This window comes from Oreochromis aureus, linkage group 3 (genome assembly GCF_013358895.1).
Source record: "Oreochromis aureus strain Israel breed Guangdong linkage group 3, ZZ_aureus, whole genome shotgun sequence".
In the NCBI taxonomy this organism is placed as follows: domain Eukaryota; kingdom Metazoa; phylum Chordata; class Actinopteri; order Cichliformes; family Cichlidae; genus Oreochromis; species Oreochromis aureus.
Window position 1 is genome coordinate 132,504,198 of NC_052944.1, and position 22,112 is coordinate 132,526,309.

The following is a 22,112-nucleotide window of genomic DNA, read 5'->3' on the forward strand; positions in this document are numbered from 1 at the left end:
ACCCGGCGCCCGCAACCCTTCATTGTGGACACTGGCGCTAGCAATGTAGGAGTTGGGCGGTCCTTTCCCAGCAGGACGATGCTGGAGAACGAGTGGTGGCGTACTTCAGCCGAGCTCTGGGGCGAGCCGAGAGGAACTACTGTGTGACCCGGCGGGAGCTGCTGGCTGTGGTGCTAGCGGTGCGGCACTTCCGGCCATATCTGCACGGCTGCCGGTTCCTCCTGCGCACCGACCATGCATCTCTGACTTGGCTCCTGAATTCTTCAAACACCGGAGGGTCAGGTGGCCCGCTGGCTGGAGGTCCTTCAGGGTTACGACTTTGAGATCCAGCATCGGGCAGGTCGACAGCATGGCAACGCTGATGCCCTCTCCAGAAGGCCCTGCATGGCCGTCGAGTGTCGCTACTGTCTGCGACAGGAGGAACGAGCCCAGGAGGCGCTGGGGGTGGCTGCTGCTCAGGCCACAGCCAGCGGAGGGGGGTGGCTCCCATTGACCCCGCAGCAGCTGAAGCGGGAGCAGGAGGCCGATGCAACGTTGGTTCAGGTGGGGGCCTGGCTGGAGGTGGCGCAACGCCCCGACTGGACGGGGGTGGCGGGACAGGAGCCCGAAGTGAAGGCCTACTACTCCCAGTACAACAATCTGGAGACCCACGACGGCCTCCTGTACCGGAGATGGCGGGCCCCCGGGCAGGGCAGAGATCTCCTGCAGCTGTTGGTGCCTCGGTCGCTGCGGTCGCAGGTGCTCGAGCTCGTCCACGGCTCGGTGGGGGCCGGCCACTATGGGAATGCCAAAACTCTCCGCCGTCTTAGAGGACGGTTCTACTGGCCGGGCTGTCGACGGGATGTGGAACTTCATGTGCACTGCTGTGACACCTGCACGGCACAGAAGGGCCCAACTCAACGCTCCACTGCCCCCCTTCAACAGTACCTGGTGGGGGCCCCGATGGAGCGAGTGGGAGTGGACGTCCTAGGGCCTTTCCCTGTTACGGAGGCAGGGAACCGGTACGTGTTGGTGGCCATGGATTATTTCACAAAGTGGCCGGAGGCCTACGCTGTGCCGGACCAGAGTGCGTCGACGACGGCGGAGAAGCTGGTGGAGGAGATGTTCACCCGTTTTGGGGTCCCGCTGAGCTCCACAGTGACCAGGGGCGTAACCCGAATCGAAGGTCTTGGGAGATCTGTCGGCGGCTGGGGTGGAGAAGGCGAGAACCACACCGCTTCACCCGCATAAGCGACGGCTTGGTCGGCGCTTTAACCGCACGCTGGCCACCCAGCTCGCCATTCTCACCAGCCGCCACCAGCGGGATTGGGACCGACATCTGCCCCTGGTCCTTTGGTCGTATCGGACTGCGGTTCAGGAGTCCAGCCAGTGCACACCTGCCGCTTTGATGTTTGGACGGGAGCTCCGGACGCCCGTGGATCTGGTGTTCGGGTCCCCCCTGAGCCGGAGATTGACGGCGGGCGGAGATGGACTACTACAGGAGGCTGAGGAGCGGCTGCAGGTGGTTCATGACTACACCCGCCAGGCCCAGGCCAGCGCGGAGTGCGACAGAAAGAGCCTACGACACTAAGTGCCGGGGGCTTTCGTGCCTGGCGACAAGGTTTGGGTGTACTGCCCGTTTCAAGAAGAGAGGAGTGTCCCCAAGCTCTGCAGTCACTGGCAAGGGCGGCGGAGGTCGTGGGCGGCTAACAGAAGTGGTGTACCGTGTTCGCATGCCGGGCCGGGCGCCTGGTGGTGTTGCACCAGGACAGACTCTCGCCCGTATCGACCGCTCGCTCCGGCAGATGCCGGGCAGGGATGCTGGCAGCGCCCATGTTCTGACCTGAGTGACTTTTCCCCGCCTGTCGAGACCGGCCGGTGCGCCAGAAGAAGGCACCGGGACGTTTGCAGGACTTTGTGTGGGGTAATGGGGTTGTCGGGGACGACTGACCCCTTAGGTGGGGGCTATGTAGCGGGCCAGGGCTGCAGGGGGATGTTATGGACATTTATGTTCTCTTTTGCAGTTACGTTTGTTGTTATGTTGTCATGGTAACAGGTGACGCTCCCTCTGTGTGTGTTTTCCGGTGAGGGCGCCTTTTTTGTGTTGTTGTTTTTGGTTGCCGCTGAGCAGTTGCTAGCGGCAGTTTTCTCAGAAGAAGGCTTAATAAACGGCTGTGCTTTCTGGCTAGCTCGCCGAAAGCAAGACCAAAGAAACCTCTGTCTCCTCCGTTTCCTGAGCTCGCCACAATACAATAATAAAATGTCATATAATAACTGCACCTGTCAGCAGGCGCAGAGCAGCTGAACTAGAACAGCAGTCGTACATTTATTTACAAACCCCACGTGTACAGGGCAGGATGTGCAACGGTCCAGGGGAAAAGGGACAAAGTCCAACACACGCTCCGCTCACTCGCTCCGTAACTCCACAGTAGTGATGTGCGGATCGATCCTGAAATATCGATTCCTCCGATACCAATCATTTATGTTCTAGAATCGATTTTCACATTAAAATATCGATATTTTAGTAATTTAGGGTAAATTTGTAGTTTATCATTAACAGGAACACAGTGAGAAGAAACTATAACATTCGGATTGTCTACATTCAAAGGAACTACTTCCTCTTCCGCCTTTCATAATCATGTGCGAAATACGGCTGTATAAATGTCTCGCAGCCCCTTGGCGTGCGCACTCACAACAATGGCTGAGCATAATTGTGCGGACGTATTTTACCTCCACAAACAGCTGAGCCGTGGTTTGCGATACATGTGGCAAAAAGTGAGGTGTTGTGGCCATACTTGCCAACATTGTGACCTCAGAATTAGGGAGATATTCAAAAGGGCTGTTGGGGGGGGTGATAAATAAATTTTACAGTGTTTATTTATCGGATAAAATACGTTAAATGTCACCGTTATTATTGGCCGGCCCGGAAACAGCGGGGGTGTCCAAATTCAGAGGCTGCTTCCACCTGAGGACCCGGCCATCGCGGTCTAAAGAAAGCCGGGTAGTACGTCACGAGCTCCCTCGGTGGAGTGAAACTCTGCTGTCTGCTCCATGCTGTTTAAAATATAACTGGGCGCTGGCGTAAACTCTTCTGTTTAATCATTTTCTGTTTGACGTTTATTCAGCTGTGTGAAAACCCCGGAGGAACCCTCCCGAGGGATTAATAAAGTTACATTTAATTTAATCTAATCTAATAACTTTAATCTCAGCCAAACCGATTTACTCACAAACAAATAAAACACTGAAAAAAGCCAAACAATAACATTTTTAAGTTATCAAAGTGACTTATATATCATGTTTAACCCGAGTAGTGAAAGACTACTGGGGCACTCTGTCAGTGCGCCCCAGGGTGGCTGTGGCTACAATGTAGCTTGCCATCACCAGTGTGTGAATGTGTGTGTGAATGGGTGGATGACTGGTTGTGTAAAGCGCTTTGGGGTCCTTAGGGACTAGAAAAGCGCTATACAAATACAGGCCATTTACCATTTACCACGGGGGTTTGAAAACGATGTGTCGATCGGCTCAGATATTTTGAGGTTTACACAGCTACATTCTCACCTGAAAATATGTTAAAAGTTTATTTTCCGACCCAGAAAGAGAAATAAGAGTAATATTAAAACTAAGTAGCTGCAGTAGTAGTAGCCATTGTTGGAAACTGGAATTGGCTGGGCCGCGCTATGAATTCTGCGATATGGTTTTTCAATTTTGTTGTCCGGGTGGAAAATCGGGAGAATGGTGGCTTCGGGAGATTTTAGGGAGGGGCACTGAAATTCGGGATTCTCCCGGAAAAATCGGGAGGGTTGGCATGTATGGTTGTGGCAACATCACTAACCTTGTCAAACACCTCAGAGTAAATCATATCACAGCTTATGTTGAGACGAACTGTAGAGGAGGACAGGGACAGGTGCTGCTAGGGCGAGACAGACGTCTCTCACGGAGTCCTTTAGTGCTGCAGGCAGGCAAGGTGTTCAAATAGCACAACTTCAGTTTTTTTATTTCTGTATGATGAACTCTGCATTATTAAGTGATAAGAACAAGTAATCTGATGTCCTGTAATCATTATGATGCTATAATTTGAGATACAATAAATAAAATAAATTTTTGTACAAAGTATCAGTATCGGATCAGTATTGTACCACCCTGAATATTACTTGGTATCAGATCGGAAAGAAAATCAGTGGTATCGCACATCACTACACGACCCAGTGAAGAAGCCTTCTGAGCCTCAGCTTAAATAGCCCAGGAGTCCAGGTCATCAGGTAGATTCACGGCAGGTGCGTGGGCCAAGGGCGGAGCCCAGCTGAGCTCCGCCCAGGCAGACAGGTGAGAGACAGGAGAGAGAGACATATAACCATAGTATGCTAATAGCAAATTCTTTTGTCAGGTTTAAAGTGAGATCCTGCTTTAAGGGCAGCTTCATCTGCTGGTAATGACAGATGTTTCTAGTATATCAGGCTTGGCCAACATTACAGGGACTTACTTGCAGAGACCCACGAGCTCCAAACTTGGTGCTTTATGATTGGTGCAGATGCTCTAAGCTACTATTAACCAATAAGAACCACGGGGTCAGGGGTCACTACAAGAACTTATCAGCCACCAACTTGTATATATAACTTTACTCACACTTGTAAAACTCTGTAAGTAGAATTCAATGGGGCAGAGTGACCTGAGCACAGGCCCACTCTGTGACACTCAGAGCTTTGTGGATATCATCTGCAGGTGCACGTACTGGGAGTACTGGACACAGTGCATGTACAGCCAGCTTGCAGCCACTTTGCCACCACTTTAGGACAATGTTTACAGTAGACTGAGCCACACTGACTTTGAGCAGTCATTGTGCTGCTGCATGGCTGATGGCCCTGTCCCTGCAGCTGTCAGGGACAACAAGAACCACTCAGCTACCTCAGCCAAGCCAAGACTGTGCTGATGTTGTGACCTGAGACCAAGACACTAACCCAGGATGGTGATATGATGGTGTGAGAGTGGCTGGATGAGCCCATCCCACCTTAAATATGGATCATATAAATATCTGTAATGCAACACGTGTTTTATGCAACATGAACATATTTCCCAGCTGTTTCATGTTTCCAAGATTTCAGTTTACTGTAACTTTCATTTGTATTTCCTTCAGTCTGTTAATCTTGGAGCTGTGAGCAGCTTCTTATTACCAGGTGAGAATATGTAACAGTCTGTAGATGTGATGACACTATGGAGCGGGATGCAATTACCTGAGGTGCAGGACAATCTAAAGACCTGCGCCACCATAACAAACAAAACATAAACATTCACTTTGGCTCTTCCACTCAGTCTGCACTTTCATTCATGACTTCAACAGGTTGAAATGAGCTTTGAAGAAACATCAGTTTAGTGCTGAACTATTCAAAGGCTGCAGGAAGAAGAACAACAAAGTAATGACGGATGTTTTTTTGATTGATTGATTGATTTTATTGATTAGCATACAGAATACAAAATAAAGATTACCAAAAAGCAAAAAATCATGAGCCAAGGCTAATCAAAAGGTATTGGCTGAAGCATTTGCTTATTATGCCAACCCTTTTAACAAAAAATCTTTTGCATGCAGCTCCTGTACACAGGGCTCGAAGCAAAGAATAAAACAAAGCAAAGCAAAAACAAACAAACAAACAAACAAACAAAAATTTCCACAGCAAAACAATCAAGAGTTTCAGAATTATTATTTTTGCTCTTTTCATTCTTGATTAATATATTTTTCTAATACTCTATTTTTAAACATGTTTTTAAACAAGAAAAATGAACGACACCTTTTAAATCACTGTCATAACGATTCCACAGGTTAACTCCTCTAACAGAAACACATCTTTGCTTTATGTTTGTCCTTATCTTGTTTGTTTTAAAGACATCTGTTCCCCTTAAGTCATATTGACTCTCTCTGACTTTAAACAGCTTCTGAATACTGCGGCAAAGCAAGTTATTTTGTGCTTTATACATTATCTGTGCCATTTTATATTCGACTAAATCATAAAATTTTAGGGTATTCAGATTAATAAACAAAATGTTAGTTGGTTCTATATAGTTTGATTGATTTATAATTCTTATAGCTCTTTTTGTAACTTGAAAATAGGAAGAGTATTTGTTTTATATGCATTACCCCATATCTCCAGACAATAAGTCATATATGGAAGCAACAGAGAACAATAAAGTGTGTATAATGATTTTTGTTCAGGACATGCTTTGTTTTGTAGAGAATAGCAATGGTTTTGACATTTTTGTTTTCACATGGTTTATATGAGACTTCCAGCTCAACTTATCATCAATTATCACTCCAAGAAATTTATTTTCATACACTCTTTCAATTTCAATTCCATTAACCCTGATTTTAGATACATTTTTCATTTGTCTAGTGCCAAAAATAATCAATTTTGTTTTCTTTATATTTAACGATAACTTATTTACATCAAACCAGTTTTTAATATATTTAACTCCTTTTCCGCTGTAGTCAGAAGCTGTTCTAGGTCTTTACCTGAGCAATACAGAGTGGTATCATCAGCAAACAATACACATTTTAACAGTTTGGAAACACTACATATGTCATTTATATATAATATGAATAATTTAGGGCCCAGCACAGAGCCCTGAGGAACACCACAAGATACCTTCAACTGATTAGATTTTACATTATTGATTTCAACATATTGATATCTGTCATCCAGGTAACTTTTCATCCACTTATATGCTATCCCTCTTATACCATATCTCTCTAGTTTATTCATTAATATAGAATGGTCAATTGTATCAAATGCCTTTTGTAAGTCTATAAAAACACCAACAGTATATTCCTTGTTATCTATTGCATTAGATATCCCTTCTACAAGTTCCATCACTGCCATCGAAGTGGACCTTTTCATTCTAAAGCCATATTGGTTATCACTTAGGAGATTATGCTTCTCTATATATTTATCAAGTCTATTAACAAATAACTTTTCTAAAATTTTTGAGAACTGTGGGAGTAGTGATATTGGCCTGTAATTGGTAAACTGACATCTCTCTCCGTTTTTATAACTTTTGCTATTTTCATTTGTGAGGGAAACACACCAGTTCGAAAGGACAGATTACAAATGTATGCGAAAGGTTGCACTATATATTCTATAATACTTTTAACTAACATCATGTCAATACCAAAACAGTCAGTGGACTTTTTATTTTTAAATGTCTTCACAATGTTAATTATTTCTCTATGAGTTACAGCACCAATAAACATGGAGGACACATTCTGAGTAATATGTTTATTTAGGTCATTATTATTTCTTGACTCTGGAATTTCTTTTGCTAAATTAAAGCCAACATTTACAAAGAAATCATTAAATTCATTTACAATGTCTTTAGTTTTATCAAGCACAATATCTTTATCTTTTTAAAATAGTCTGGATAATTCTTATTTTTTGAGCCCTTTTGATTATGCTATTTAATATCCTCCATGTTTCTTGTGTGTTACTTCTATTTTGCTCCAATAATTTGTGGTAATATTCTTTCTTACTTGTTCTTATAATATTTACTAATCTATTTTTATATAACTTGTACTTTATTTCAGCATCTTTTGTCCTCAGTTTTATGAATCTCTTATATATATATATATAACAATTACTCCACATTCTTCTGTGAATTTTCCTTTTTGAGTTGCAAGGTTTCGTTTTTTAATGCGTTTTTGTGCTTCAAACAGGAAAACCAGCAGAAATAAATCACGACCTGCCAGATGTTTGGGATTTTGCGAGGTTATCTTGAACGCAGCACATTGTTTCGATGCTCCCGAGTGTCCTCAAACGCCGCATTAGGCTCAAAGTTTACTTTCACTTCCTGAACTTCGTGGAGTGGAGCTTGTTGTTGGTGTGTGAAGAAATTGTAAGTTTGCTTTGTTTGCTCCTTTAACTGTTTGTCTTTAGGAACTTTACTGTTTGTTCAGCTCATGTTTGATTTCTTCTCACAACAAACTGTGTGTGTTTGTATTAAAGTCAGTGTGTAATGTTTCCTGGCTAACATCAGCTGTGTGCAGCTTAGTTCAGCACAAATCTGCCGCTCCATAGTTCACGGTAACGGACTCACAGCTGGACCAACGAGGCCGAGTGTGTCCGCCACTCTGAGCTACGTTCCTGTTTGTGTACTTATAGTTTGTACTTTGTGAGTTCACTCACAGTCCACAGAGGACGCAATGTACGTGATGACGTCACAACTCAGGTGACGTGTTTTTCTCGCCTTTACGTCCTTTACTTTCACTGTGATTAATATTTACAGACGAGACACCTGCAGAGTACTAACGCTAAGCTAAAGCTAAGCTAACACTAAGCTAGCCAAGAGCCCAGAGTGATGTTAAAGCTGAGTAAACACTGACCCCAGACCAGCACCGTGATAAAGTGAGCTGCTGCTGCTGAACTTGGACAGGTAACAAAGTGGTGAGCAGTCAGGCTGCAGGTTTCTACCTGTTCATGTTTCTACAGTAGAATCACTTTGAAGTGTCTTTGTTTCATCTTTGATTTGTGTTCATAAACACTCAGAGAAACATCACGTGACCTCATCAGGATCTGTGTAGGTGTGTGGGGCTGCAGCCTCAGCTTTATATTATGGTGATTATGAGACAGTGTTTCAGCTCATTTTACACAGTAACATCAAAGTAACAGGAGTATAATGAAGTATTTGTGTAATAAAGACTTTTTTGAGTAATGACCAACACTGATCACAACAAAGAGGAAACAACATGCACAAACATTTGACCCACAACTTGCAGTTAATGTGCACAAATGTCTTTGATATGCTGCTCAGTGATGGTGGTGACTGTCAGAGCAGAGCTACTGAGGATCAATAAGTAATATCAATGATGGAATCACTAAATTCTTATCATCCCTGTCAGTATCATACATGTGCTGTATGTGATAAATGTAGAGGTGCTGGCTGTTCTCTCACTCTGCTGTTTAGCTGTAAAGGACGCCTCCCTGCCTTTGTCTCATTCATGACCTTTAATAGTCTCTTCTAAAATAACATGTGGAGATCTTTTAGTGTGTGTGACCAGGGTCCAGCAGCAGAGTTGATGATTGATGGTCAGTAGCTGACTGACGAAGCTTCTCATTACCAGTAAATCAGTGTGTGTGCCTTTCTCTACAACCTTCATCTCTCCATTAAAGTCACACACAGCACTGTACTGCTTTTTCCTGGCTGTCCTTAAAAATAAAATGACTGTAATGTTTTTTTATTGTAAATATGGATGACTGATGTAACCAAATATGTTCACACAGCTGTCTGACTGCATTCTGCATGCTGAACATTTGAAGCTTTGCAGCAGAAATGTTCATGTTACAAATACAGCAGAGCTGATCTGGGATCAGTGTGTTCACACCTGCAGCTACAACAAAGTTTCATGTCTTCACACGTCAGCATGTGAACTTTACTCTGACTCAGTCTGAGCAGTCAGATGGCATATTTTTAAAGTTAACACATCAACACCCACAGCTGAGCCCCTCCCACCTGTGCTGAGTTTCAGGTGGAGTCCCGCCTCCTTCCAGGAAGCAGCTCACCTGTGTGTCCGTGTTTAGTGTCCAGGTGTGGAGTGGAGCTTGTTGTTGGTGTTTGTGAAGAAACTGTAAGTTTGCTTTGTTTCCTCCTTTAACAGTTTGTCTTTAGGAACTTTACTGTTTGTTCAGCTCATGTTTGATTTCTTCACACAACAAACTGTTTGGCCAAAGGAGTTTGCAAAGAAAAGCGTCTGGACTTCTTTTCTCAAAGAAGTCCAGACGCTTTTCTTTGCAAACTCCTTTGACTACGATGACCTGGATGACTGAGAACCTTCACAGACAACAAACTGTTTGTGTTTGTATTTCCGGTCTCTCCATTAAAGTCAGTGTGTAATGTTTCCTGGCTAACATTAGCTGTGTGCAGCTTAGTTCAGCACAAATCTGCCGCTCCATAGTTCATGGTAACGGACTCACAGCTGGACCAACGAGGCCGAGTGTGTCCGTCACTCTGAGCTACGTTCGTGTTTGTGTACTTGTAGTTTGTACTTTGTGAGTTCACTCAGTCCACAGAGGACGCAGCGTACGTGATGACGTCACAGAATCCAGGACTGAGAGCAGCAGCAGAGTTGATGGATGATGAATTACTGGATGGAAGAAGCTTCTCATTAGCAGTAAATCAGTGTGTGTGCAGTTCTCTGCAAACTCAGCAGGAATAATTAGTGTGTAGCTTTAACTCTGCTGATCCTCTTTGAATCATGGATCAGCTGAAATGTTTAAAATGTTGTTCAGACGTGTTGGACTGACTGAAGCTTCCAGTCACAGTGAATCAGTGTGTGTCAGTGAACGCATCGTGTGTGCTTCACGGCTCCATCTAGTGGACTGATAGTAGAGCAGCTGATGGCAGCTTCCTCTGCCTCACACTGCTGTCTGACTGCATTCAGCTGACACTGAGATGAAGCAGAAAAGAAGCAGCTGATATTTGGACAGCACACATGATGGAAAGGAGGATTTCAGTTGATGTGCACATGAATGATTTGTGTTTCCTCTGCAGGTGAAGGTAGAAAGTGTGTGTGAGCTGAATTGAGCAGCATGGATCAGTGTGAGGACAGAGAGGAGGGAGTCCCTCCCTCTAAAAGCACTCTGTGTGGGGAACATGAGAGCCAGACCAAAGCTCAGAGGTGAGATGACCATCTCTAACTGTCCATGACTCTTCTCCATGTCACAGCTCAGCACTCACATCACTGCTCCATCATTATTCACAGGAACCAGCCTGGACCTCCACCCAGCTGTGTGGCCAATGAAAGTAACTCAGTCAAAGATGTACTTAAGAGATTTGAGCAAAAACAGTCAGCTGAGAAAAAGTAAGCTAACACCCATAATATCAGCTGATATGTGATGAGAATTTTACTGAAGATTTATAACTTTTTTCAGGATCCATCAGAGACTCAAACCTGGACCTCCACCCAGCTCTGTGTCCTTACAGAGTGATGGGTCTAAAGATGCTGGTATTTACTTTGAATCAGGCCTGTGTCGTCCTGCAGAGAGGTAATGTGTGTGTAAATGTTGTGTGTTTGTGAATAAATCCTCCATCATGTTTAATGTCAGCTCTGTTTCACACACATTTCTATGTTCATATGTGCAGCGGTGTGTGTTGCAGTGTTTCCACAAACACAGCAGATACTCAGAGATTATTTTAGGAAGGGGAGATGTTCTCAAACTCTCTGACCTAAAACTCTTCACTCAGTCTGATCCCCACTTCCTGCTCCTCAGCAGCGCTGCCATTTTCATCAACGAGGACAGAAATGAACTGAACTGTTGTTTCCTCATCAACTTCTTTCTGTCTGCTGAATCTGTAGAGAATCAAAGTGAAATGTGTGTGAAAATGTTAATGATCCAGTTTGTTAGATGAACGTGTGAATGTTGCAGTGTGCTGTTAAACAGTAACACAATAACTGTGAAGTGTCCTGATCTGACAGTAGATCATGTTTGTGTTCTTGGTCACATGACACAGGTCAGCTGTTCACACAGAGTTCAGCTTCATAGGCTGGAACAGTTTGGAATAATACTGGGAACAATGGTTCTTATATGGAGCTTTTCTCCTCTGAGCACTTTGATACTCGCCTCATTCTCACATACGAGTGTGTTTACTCTTTTCCTGTGAGTTCATATATAAATGATAATGTTAGTGGCTCACACTGCGACTGCATCTTTCAATGTTAATCTCACCTTCAGTGTCACACAGACAGGATCTGATGAGCTTCTTGTTCCTATAATGAAGTGACTGATAAAGAAAGCTCCTTTAAACATGAAGCAGCGATCCGGCTGCCGTCAGCGGCAGAGATCCGGCTGAGCTACTGAGAATCAAAAAACCCACCATTGATCATGTGCCTGATCACATGATCAATAGCTGGTCAATGACATGCTTTCTTTACCTTGAGGATTTAAATATCTGGGACTCTCCACTGTTCGGTTTTAGAACTGAAGAAGCTTCTCAGATGAAACGTCTTCACTTATGAAACGTGTATAAGAAAATTAAAGAAGTCTCTTTCCAAGCTCCTTAGATCACATGACCTGGATGACTGAGAACCTACAGACATATTAACCTGGTTTCTAGGTTACATGACAGGTCAGAGGTCAGCGACTGTAACTCAGTTACTCCTGTTAATATGAACTCACTGAGTGTTTGTGGTTTACCTCTCAGACTGACTGAAGAGTCTGCAAGATCCAGCCATCTGTCTCTGAGGAGTGACCGGTCCAGAGGTGACCCTCCAAACTTCAGTGCTGAACCTGGACCAACGAGGTCAGAGAGCTGAACTCACTGAGTTACAGAAATAATTCTGCTCTGACATTATAATCAGTGTTGATTCTGGTTGATTTTCTGACTGTTTGTGAGCTGAGAGGAAATGAAAATGAATTTGTAACAAAAATCAGTTTTGTCCAGTTTTCCTGTAAAAAGCTGAACTCTAATCTAAGAGGATGTTACTGACAGGAAACAGCTGCATTATCTGCAGTCTGTGTGATCACAGCTGCTTCAATCACTTTATCAGATAAGTTATCATTGAATAAAACATGTTTGTGTCTGCAGAGGTCAGAGGTCACAGTCTGCAGGATCCAGCCGTCCGTCTCTGAGGAGTGACCGGTCCAGAGGTGACCCTCCAAACTTTGGTGATGAACCTGGACCAACGAGGTCAGAAAACTGTGATGAGCTCCTTTAGATGTTTGTGCTTTCCTGGATGAATATGACCTGAAACATCCTCAGATTTTTACACAAATTAATTAAAAAGTAAACATTGAAACCACAAAGATTACTACATTGACTGTGAGCCAATGAGTGTGTAGACCAGGGGTAGGCAACCTTTCTGATGATGAGTGCCATCTAAAATTTCCTCAGAAGTCAATGTGCCATATGATTGCATTAACAATAAATTTAATAACGCTCTATATCAACAGTTACACACTATATAGAACAACTTTATAGAATTATATTTGTTCGCAGATGTTGGCAGCTATCAGCGAATAGTTATCAGCTATTTTGAAACAAAAAAAGACACTTTTTATCCATAACAGCAAATGAACTGTACAACAGAAAATGCAAATGCTATTTATGGTCTCCTCACAACAATGATAAGAAAAATAAACTAAGCCAATATGGCATGTTTGTTAATACAGAGATACACATGTTAATGTGATCTCTGGTCTCCCACTCAGAGACACAGGTCTCCGAGTGTCCAGCATTCAGACAGCTACCTGAGGACACTCATGTGAGAGAAAATCTCCTCACACAGATATGTAGAGCCAAATACTGTCAATAAGGCCTCTGCAATGTTCTGAAGACAGTTAAACTTGTCAGGTAGTGATGTCCAGCAGGTGAAAATGAAAGCTCCATGAAGATGCACAGCTGTAGATTCCAGCTGCTTCGATGTTGCATTAACTGGAATTAACTCAGCCAGTTAATGCGAGAGAAATCCAGCTGCTCATTAAAGCTTTCTGCTTTGACCAGAAAATAAAACATTGGTCCCAAACACACACTGTGAATTCTGTCTCGAGTCTACGGATGTGTCCGTGTATTTCCGCGGTGAGCAGACAGCTCATGAAGCATTTGAAGTGTTGGAATGTGGAAATTTCAACATCGCTTGAAAAAACTGCCAGCTAGCAACGTCCCTCTCAACGGTAGGCTAAGTTATTTTTAGTCAATTACAAGTTGAATCTGGTAGTTGGGGTTGTTAGCTAAGACACCGTCATTAAGAAGCGGCATAACTAATGTGTCTATGTGAGCTAATTTGTGATGTGCACTGCTGGCCCGGCAATTTAATTTTTAATGCACCTTCTCAGATTAATTCACTGTGTGTCGTGCCCAGGGCTGGACTGGGACAAAAAATCGGCCCGGGCATTTTGACTAGAGACCGGCCCACCAGGTATTAAAGCCATAAAGCCTTTGAATGAAAACAGATAAAAACTTTGGTTGTAAGATTCAGATAATTATTTATTAAAGGCTCGACATTTTAAATGAGAATAAGAAAGAAACGTATTTCTTTGTGCCCCCCTTTCCCTGTTAATGTCCTACCTGCCCCCCTGGCAAAACTTAGCTGGTAACTGTGCAGGGGTGGGTCTAGCAGTCAGCCACTTAGAAAGGGATCCTGGTGTTATTTGTCTCTCAGAAACAGTTCATAACTTCCCTTCAGCTCATTCATGTCACCTAAAAGGTAAACCTGTTTCTCCATCACCTGTTCAGCTCTGATGATTCAGTAAGGACATCTCCTGGTTTCATCTGCATGTTTCCCTCTCACCAGATAACCAAACCGACATCATGACCAGCAGCTTTACAGCTGTGGCTCCAGCAAACATCAGCTGATACTAGAAATTAATATTAAATAAATTCTAACAACAGCTGATCAAGCTTAAACGTGCTGCTGTTGTGTTTTCTGTGTTGCTTTTTCTGGTGCAAAGTGGGCGATAAACAAACAAGAGAGCCGATAAGCTGATCATTGATCAGTTTCATGATTGAAGTAGCAACGGGAGAGGGAGGGGGAGAGAATGAGAGAAGAGGAGGCAGCTGTGCAGCGTGAAGACAGAATAACTCCAGCTATGTGTCTTTTTCCATCCTGGCTGAAGTCCGGGACAAACTGTGTTCCTTTTCAGCTCAACACGAAACGCATAATATTTTCTTTGAATACGAGACGATTCCGTTTTTTTACAGGACGGTTGGCAACTCTACTAACTAACCTTATGAATAAAATAAAGTTCGCTATCAGTAACATCATAGCACCCACCCAGCTGTATAGAAACTCCGTCATGCTAGCTAGCACGCAGTACCAGTTATTGTAACTGATGGTAAAAAGTCAGCACAACGAAAATAAACTCCACCTAAACTTGGTTTATATCTGACCCAGATAGACTGCAGGTCATATCTTCTTACCTGAAGTTCAGTTCACCTGACGCTAGGATCGGCCCACTTTGGGTCTCTCCTCCTCCTGCCTCCCCTTTCCCTCATCCACCAGCTGGTCACTGTGGCAGCTCCGCCATAGCCACCACCAAACAACTTAGTTATTTTTACACATCAGCCAGCATCTGGACAATCCGCCACCTTTAATTGTTTATACCGTTACTAAAAAAAAAACAAAAAAAAAACATCGGTCCATAAAAACGAAAAATCACCAGTCCAGCTATGGTCATGCCATCAGTTAACCCTTCGTCTGCCAGCTGTGGCACGCGTGCCAAGGGTTTCCGACACCTAGTGTAGACTATTACCATGACAACATATTGTTTGAGGTCAGTCCCAAAGTCAGATCTGTGAGTGTTTAAACTCCAGAAACATCTCCTGCTGTTGTTGTAGATTCACTGCAGCTGACAAACCTTTACAGGACAGCTGCTAGAAAGGGTGAAGAACAGGAACAGCACACAGCTCAAAGTCCAACACTAATGCACACACCTAGGATAATTATTCATATATTTAGATCAGTTGGTGAAATGATCATTGTGCACCATTTTGTCTGTCATGAGCTACCGTACCTGTGTTGAGTAATTCAGTATACGCACCTGTGGACTCTTGACTCCAGCAGACAGAAGCTTCACTGAATTCATAATTCCAATTCACATTATAATTCACATTGTTAATCCCAATTCACATTGGGAAGACGTGTCAGAGAGGTAGGTTGATAGGAAAAAAACAACGAAAATACATAACATGAGGTGAGAGGAGGAGAGCAAAAAACTCCACTCAGACTGAGCTCCTAGTGGGAGAACAGTTTGAGAACAGAAATAAAAACACCCCAGCACAAAAAGCACATGACAATCAATACACCATAGAAACACATGACAAGCAACAGGGGCGGGTAAAGGGTAAGAGAGAGCCGGTGTAGACAGCGCATTCGGTCCTGCAGCATGTCTGTGCTGGTTCAGTCGACCCGCCATCTTCCCGGGAGGGGACAAGCATTGGAGGCATTTGGAAAGGGAGGGGGGATGAGTGTGTGTGTGTCCTGAGTTTAGCTGAGACAGTGTCCTTCGCCCTGCCAGGCTAAGTAAACACTCTTCCAGCCAACCCAGATGGCCTTGCGCAGGATAGGGAGGAACAGTCTAAACACCGTCTGTTATCAGGGTGATGTTCAGCTCCAGCCTTGAGACCACAGGTGGCGCTGATATGGTAGCCGCATGAAATGATGGTGGTTTTTCCTTTAGTGCGAACAACTGCATGTCAATTTCACAGTTGGTCTAACAATCCGTCACTGGTCTCTCAATATCCCGTTGGAGAGCCATGAGCTTCTCCGAGAGGTTATCAATCTTGTGCTCAAAGAGTAAATTCTGAGAACTCACAACCACCATGAGCTTCATTCATCACCACTGAAAGGGAGTCCATAAAAACAGACTGAAAATGCCTGATATATTCAAAATCTGAGAGTTTAGTTTGACAAAGTTGATTCACATGAAGTTACTTCGGCAGAAACCTCTGGATCTGGATCTTCTGGAGTGTTGAACTAATCCTTCATGGTTCCTCCACAGAGTGGACCAGCAGAGCTCAGAGGTTCCCAGTGGTCAGTCTGCCCAGCAGCATCAAACACAGCTGGACTCCATATTTATGGTCTGTACATGTACAACAACTACTGTTACATCTATTCTGTTCACAGTCATCTCCATGCTGCTCTTTGTAGACCAGTGGATTGTCCGTGTGTCCAACATGGATCTGATGTTTGGCTCCATGATTTCAGTCTGATTGGCTCATTCATAAAGTATTCTGTTCCAGCTGCTGGAGGACAACATCATCACTTTTGTGAAGAACGAGCTGAAGAAGATCCAGAAGGTTCTGAGTCCAGATTACCCAGAATGCTTAGAGAGTCAGAGAAGCACCAGCAGAGAGGCATTTGTGAAGATCACAGTGGACTTCCTGAGGAGAATAAAGCAGGAGGAGCTGGCTGACTGTCTGCAGAGCAGTAAGAGGATTTATCTGAAGATACTAATGTCTTTTCTTAGGGGGATTGTCAGGGGGATTGTAGGCGCTGTCACTTGGTGTTCGCTCTCTCTCAGGTAGAGTGTCACTTCCTGTTCCAACACACAGTGGTGTTTTTGAGTACCTTATCTGCATAGCAATTTACTTAAAAACTTTTAAATACCTTCTTTTTCATAGTATAAGCTTCACGTGCTTCATCAGAAGCACACTCTGTGTACTCACTCCCTAATTTAAAGAAAAGTATTCAATCACTGTGTCTTTACTGTTTTGTTACCTTAGCTTAGCTCGTAGCAAACTCGCTAGCATCATGGCCTCTTCCGACAAGACCTCAAACTAAAATCTTGATCCTTTAACTTTTACTTAAATGTGTAAATAAGAAATCTTTCTACCATAGTGACCTCTTTTTTTTTTTTTTTTTTTTTTTAGCACGCTTTCTCCTCACGAATCTTAGAGCCCTTTAACTTTTCTTCATCTCTTCTATTTTTGCAATAACTCAGACCTCAGCAAAGTCGAGGCACCTCTAATAAACCCTTATTTACCCTCATCAAACAGAACATTGTTCTGGGTGGGTGGCTGTAGCTCAGGTGGCAGAGCAGGTCAGCCACTAATTAGAAGGTCGGTGGTTCGATCCCAGGCTGCCTCCTGGCTGCATGCCAAATATCCTTGGGCAAGATACTAACCCCATGTTTGCCTACTGGTGGTGGTCAGAGGGCCCGGTGGCGCCAGTGTCCGGCAGCCTCGCCTCTGTCAGTGCGCCCCAGGGCAGCTGTGGCTACAATGTAGCTTGCCATCACCAGTGTGTGAATGTGTGCGTGAATGGGTGGATGACTGAATGTAGTGTAAAGGGGTCCTTAGGGACTGAGTAAAGCGCTATACAAATGCAGGCCATTTTGTTCTGCCTAAAAAAAAAAAGCCGTAATTGTTGTATTAAAGTGACTGTTCATTCTCATCTTGACCGGATGAGCCATGATGGTAACAATCTCCACCCTCCTCTGAACCTTCCTCCAAAACAGGACAGGGATAGCTCAGTAGGGCACTGATAGCTCAGTAGGTACAGTGGTTGCCCTATTATCGGAAGGTCGGGGGTTCGACTCCACTGAACAGGTACTCTGAGGTACCCCTGAGCAAGGTACCCTCCCTACACACTGCTCCCCGGGCGCTGCATTAGTGGCTGCCCACTGCTTCACTGGGGTGAATGGGTTAAATGCAGAGGAGTAATTTCCCTACGGGGAAATTACCTGTAGTATTACCCGTATTATTAACACCTGTCCCTCCTGCGCTTTCCTACTCATTGTGTCAGATGTTTAGTTACTCCTCGGCCTTCTTTAGCAGTAATGATACTTGTAACAAATGTAGCATATTTGCAGCTCTGGAGGCCAGAATTACTGAACTGGAGACTCGGCTTCGCACCCTTGATACACCCGTAGCTAACCAGGCCTCTGTAGCTGGTGCAGCAGAAGGTAACGGCATACCCCAAGCAGCTGGGGAAAGAGGGGGGCTGGGTGACGGTGAGGAGGAAGCATAGTCTTAAACAGAAGCCCCAGGTACAGCACCAACCTGTTCATGTGTCTAACCGTTTTTCACCACTCTGCGACACACCCGCCGGGGGTCAAACTCTGGTAATTGGTGATTCTGCTCTCAGACATGTGAAGCTAGAGACATCGGCAACCATAGTCAATTGTCTTCCAGGGGCCAGAGCAGGCGACATTGAAGGAAATTTAAAACTGCTGGCTAAGGGTAAACGTAAATACAGTAAGATCATAATTCACGTCGGCAGAAATGACACCCGTTACGCCAATCGGAGGTCACTAAAATCAATATTGAATCGGTGTGTAACTTTGCCAAAACAATGTCGGACTCTGTAGTTTTCTCTGGTCCCCTCCCCAATCAGACCAGGAGTGACATGTTTAGCCACATGTTCTCCTTAAATTGCTGGCTGTCTGAGTGGTGTCCCAGAAACGATGTGGCCTTCATAGATAATTGGCAAACCTTCTGGAGGAAACCTGGTCTTGTTAGGAGAGCGGCATCCATCCCACTTTGGATGGAGCAGCTCTCATTTCTAGAAATATGGACAAATTTATTAAACCCCCAAAATATGACTATCCAGAGTTGGGACCAGGAAGCAGAGTTGCAGTCTTACACGCCTCTCTGCAGCTTCTCTCCTCCTGCTACCCCCAAAAACCCATCTCCATTGAGACTGTGTCAGCTCCCAAAAGACAAAAAACAAACTAAAACCAGCAATAAACAACTTAAACATAAAAATCACAAAGAAAGAACAATACAGTATCCACATCTGAACCAAAGAGTAAAACAATGAAATGTGGATTATTAAATATTAGGTCTCTCTCCTCCAAGTCTCTGTTAGTACATGACTTAATAATTGATCAACAAATCAATTTACTTTGCCTTACAGAAACCTGGTTGCAGCCGGATGATTATGTTAGTTTAAATGAATCAACACCCCGAGTCATTCTAACTACCAGAAACCTCGAAGCACAGGCCGAGGGGCGGTGTGGCAGCAATTTTTCACACCAGTCTATTAATTAACGAAAGACAAAGACAGACTTTTAATTCATTTGAAAGCCTGATGCTTAGCCTCGTCCACCCCAGCTGTAAAACTCAGAAACCAGTCTTACTTGTTATCATATATCGTCCACCTGGGCCTTACACAGAGTTTCTCTCTGATTTCTCAGACTTTTTATCTGATTTAGTGCTCAGCTCAGATAAAATAATTATTGTGGGTGATTTTAACATCCATGTAGATGCTAAAATGACAGCCTCAACATGGCATTTAATCTGTTATTAGACTCAATTGGCTTCTCTCAAAATGTAAAAGAACCCACCCACCACTTTAATCACACTCTAGATCTTGTTTTAACATATGGTATAGAAACTGAACATTTAACAGTGTTTCCTGAAAACCCTCTGCTGTCTGATCATTTCCTGATAACATTTACAATAATTGATTACACAGCAGTGGAGAGTAGACTTTATCACAGTAGATGTCTTTCTGAAAGTGCTGTAACTAAGTGTAAAAATATAATCCACCCACTGTTATCATCTTCAATGCCCTGTACCAACATAGAGCAGAGCAGCTATCTGAACGCTACCCCAACAGAGGTCGATTATCTTGTTAATAATTTTACCTCCTCACTACGTACGACTCTGGATACTGTAGCTCCTGTGAAAACTAAGGCCTCAAATCAGAAGTACCTGACTCCGTGGTATAATTCTCAAACACGTAGCCTAAAGCAGATAACTCGTGAGCTGGAGAGGAAATGGCGTGTCACAAATTTAGAGGATCATCATTTAGCCTGGAGAAATACTATTCGTCACTGATTGAAGAAAATAAGAACAACCCCAGGTTTCTCTTCAGCACTGTAGCCAGGCTGACAAACAGTCAGAGCACTGTTGAGCCAACCATCCCTTTAACGTTAACTAGTAATGACTTCATGAACTTCTTCACAAATAAAATTTAAATCATTAGAGAAAAAATAACCCATAATCATCTCACAAATGTAATATTATCTACAGCTACTTTTAGTACCATTGATGTTAAGTTAGACTCTTTTTCTCCAATTGATCTTTCTGAGTTAACTTCAATAATTAATTCCTCCAAACCATCAACGTGTCTTTTAGACCCCATTCCTACAAAACTGCTCAAAGAAGTCCTGCCATTAATTAATTCTTCGATCTTAAATATGATCAACCTATCTCTAATAATCAGCTATGTACCACAGGCCTTCAAGGTGGCTGTAGTTAAACCTTTACTTAAAAAGCCATCTCTAGACCCAGCTGTCTTAGCTAATTATAGGCCAATCTCCAACCTTCCTTTCATATCAAAAATCCTTGAAAGAGTAGTTGTCAAACAGCTAACAGATCATCTGCAGAGGAATGGCTTATTTGAAGAGTTTCAGTCAGGTTTCAGAGCTCATCACAGCACAGAAACAGCTTTAGTGAAGGTTACAAATGATCTTCTTATGGCCTCTGACAGTGGACTCATCTCTGTGCTTGTCCTGCTAGACCTCAGTGCTGCGTTCGATACTGTTGACCATAATATCCTATTAGAGCGATTAGAACATGCTGTAGGTATTACAGGTACTGCACTGCAGTGGTTTGTATCATATCTATCTAATAGACTCCAGTTTGTACATGTAAATGGAGAGTCCTCTTCAGACACTAAGGTCAATTATGGTGTTCCACAGGGTTCAGTGCTAGGACCAATTCTATTTACATTATACATGCTTCCCTAGGCAACATCATTAGAAGACATAGCATAAATTTTCACTGCTATGCAGATGACACGCAGCTCTATCTATCCATGAAGCCAGGTAACACACACCAATTAGTTAAACTGCAGGAATGTCTTAAAGACATAAAGACCTGGATGGCCGCTAACTTTCTGCTTCTTAATTCAGATAAAACTGAGGTTATTGTACTCGGCCCTGAAAATCTTAGAAATATGGTATCTAAGCAGATTCTTACTCTGGATGGCATTACCTTGGCCTCCAGTAACACTGTGAGAAACCTTGAGTCATTTTTGACCAGGACATGTCCTTCAATGCACATATTAAACAAATATGTAAGACTGCTTTCTTCCATTTGTGCAACATCTCTAAAATTAGAAATATCCTGTCTCAGAGTGATGCTGAAAAACTAGTTCATGCATTTATTACTTCCAGGCTGGACTACTGTAATTCACTATTATCAGGAAGTCCTAAAACTCGCTGAGAAGCCTTCAGCTGATCCAAAATGCTGCAGCAAGAGTCCTGACAGGGACTAGAAAGAGAGAGCATATTTCTCCTGTTTTGGCTTCCTTCATTGGCTTCCTGTTAAATCCAGAATTGAATTCAAAATCCTGCTCCTCGCATACAAGGTCTTAAATAATCAACCCCATCTTATCTTAATGACCTTGTAGTACCATATCACCCTATTAGAGCACTTAAGCCTCTCGCTCTGCAGGCCTACTTGTTGTTCCTAGAGTATTTAAAAGTAGAATGGGAGGCAGAGCCTTCAGTTTTCAGGCCCCTCTTCTGTGGAACCAACTTCCAGTTTGGATTCGGGAGACAGACACTATCTCTACTTTCAAGATTAGGCTTAAAACTTTCCTTTTGCTAAAGCATATAGTTAGGGCTGGACCAGGTGACCCTGAATCCTCCCTTAGTTATGCTGCAATAGACGTAGGCTGCCGGGATTCCCATGATGCATTGAGTTTT

At 43.6% G+C, this 22,112-nt stretch overlaps 1 long non-coding RNA gene across 1 annotated transcript; it reads left to right on the forward strand.

Moving 5' to 3' along the window:
- Positions 1–12,236: 12,236 nt before the first annotated feature.
- LOC120438140 lies at positions 12,237–16,523 on the forward strand. Its single transcript, XR_005611694.1, has 3 exons — positions 12,237–12,255; positions 12,541–12,642; positions 16,393–16,523. It is a non-coding gene; the product is annotated as an uncharacterized LOC120438140 (long non-coding RNA).
- The last annotated feature ends 5,589 nt before the right edge of the window (positions 16,524–22,112 follow it).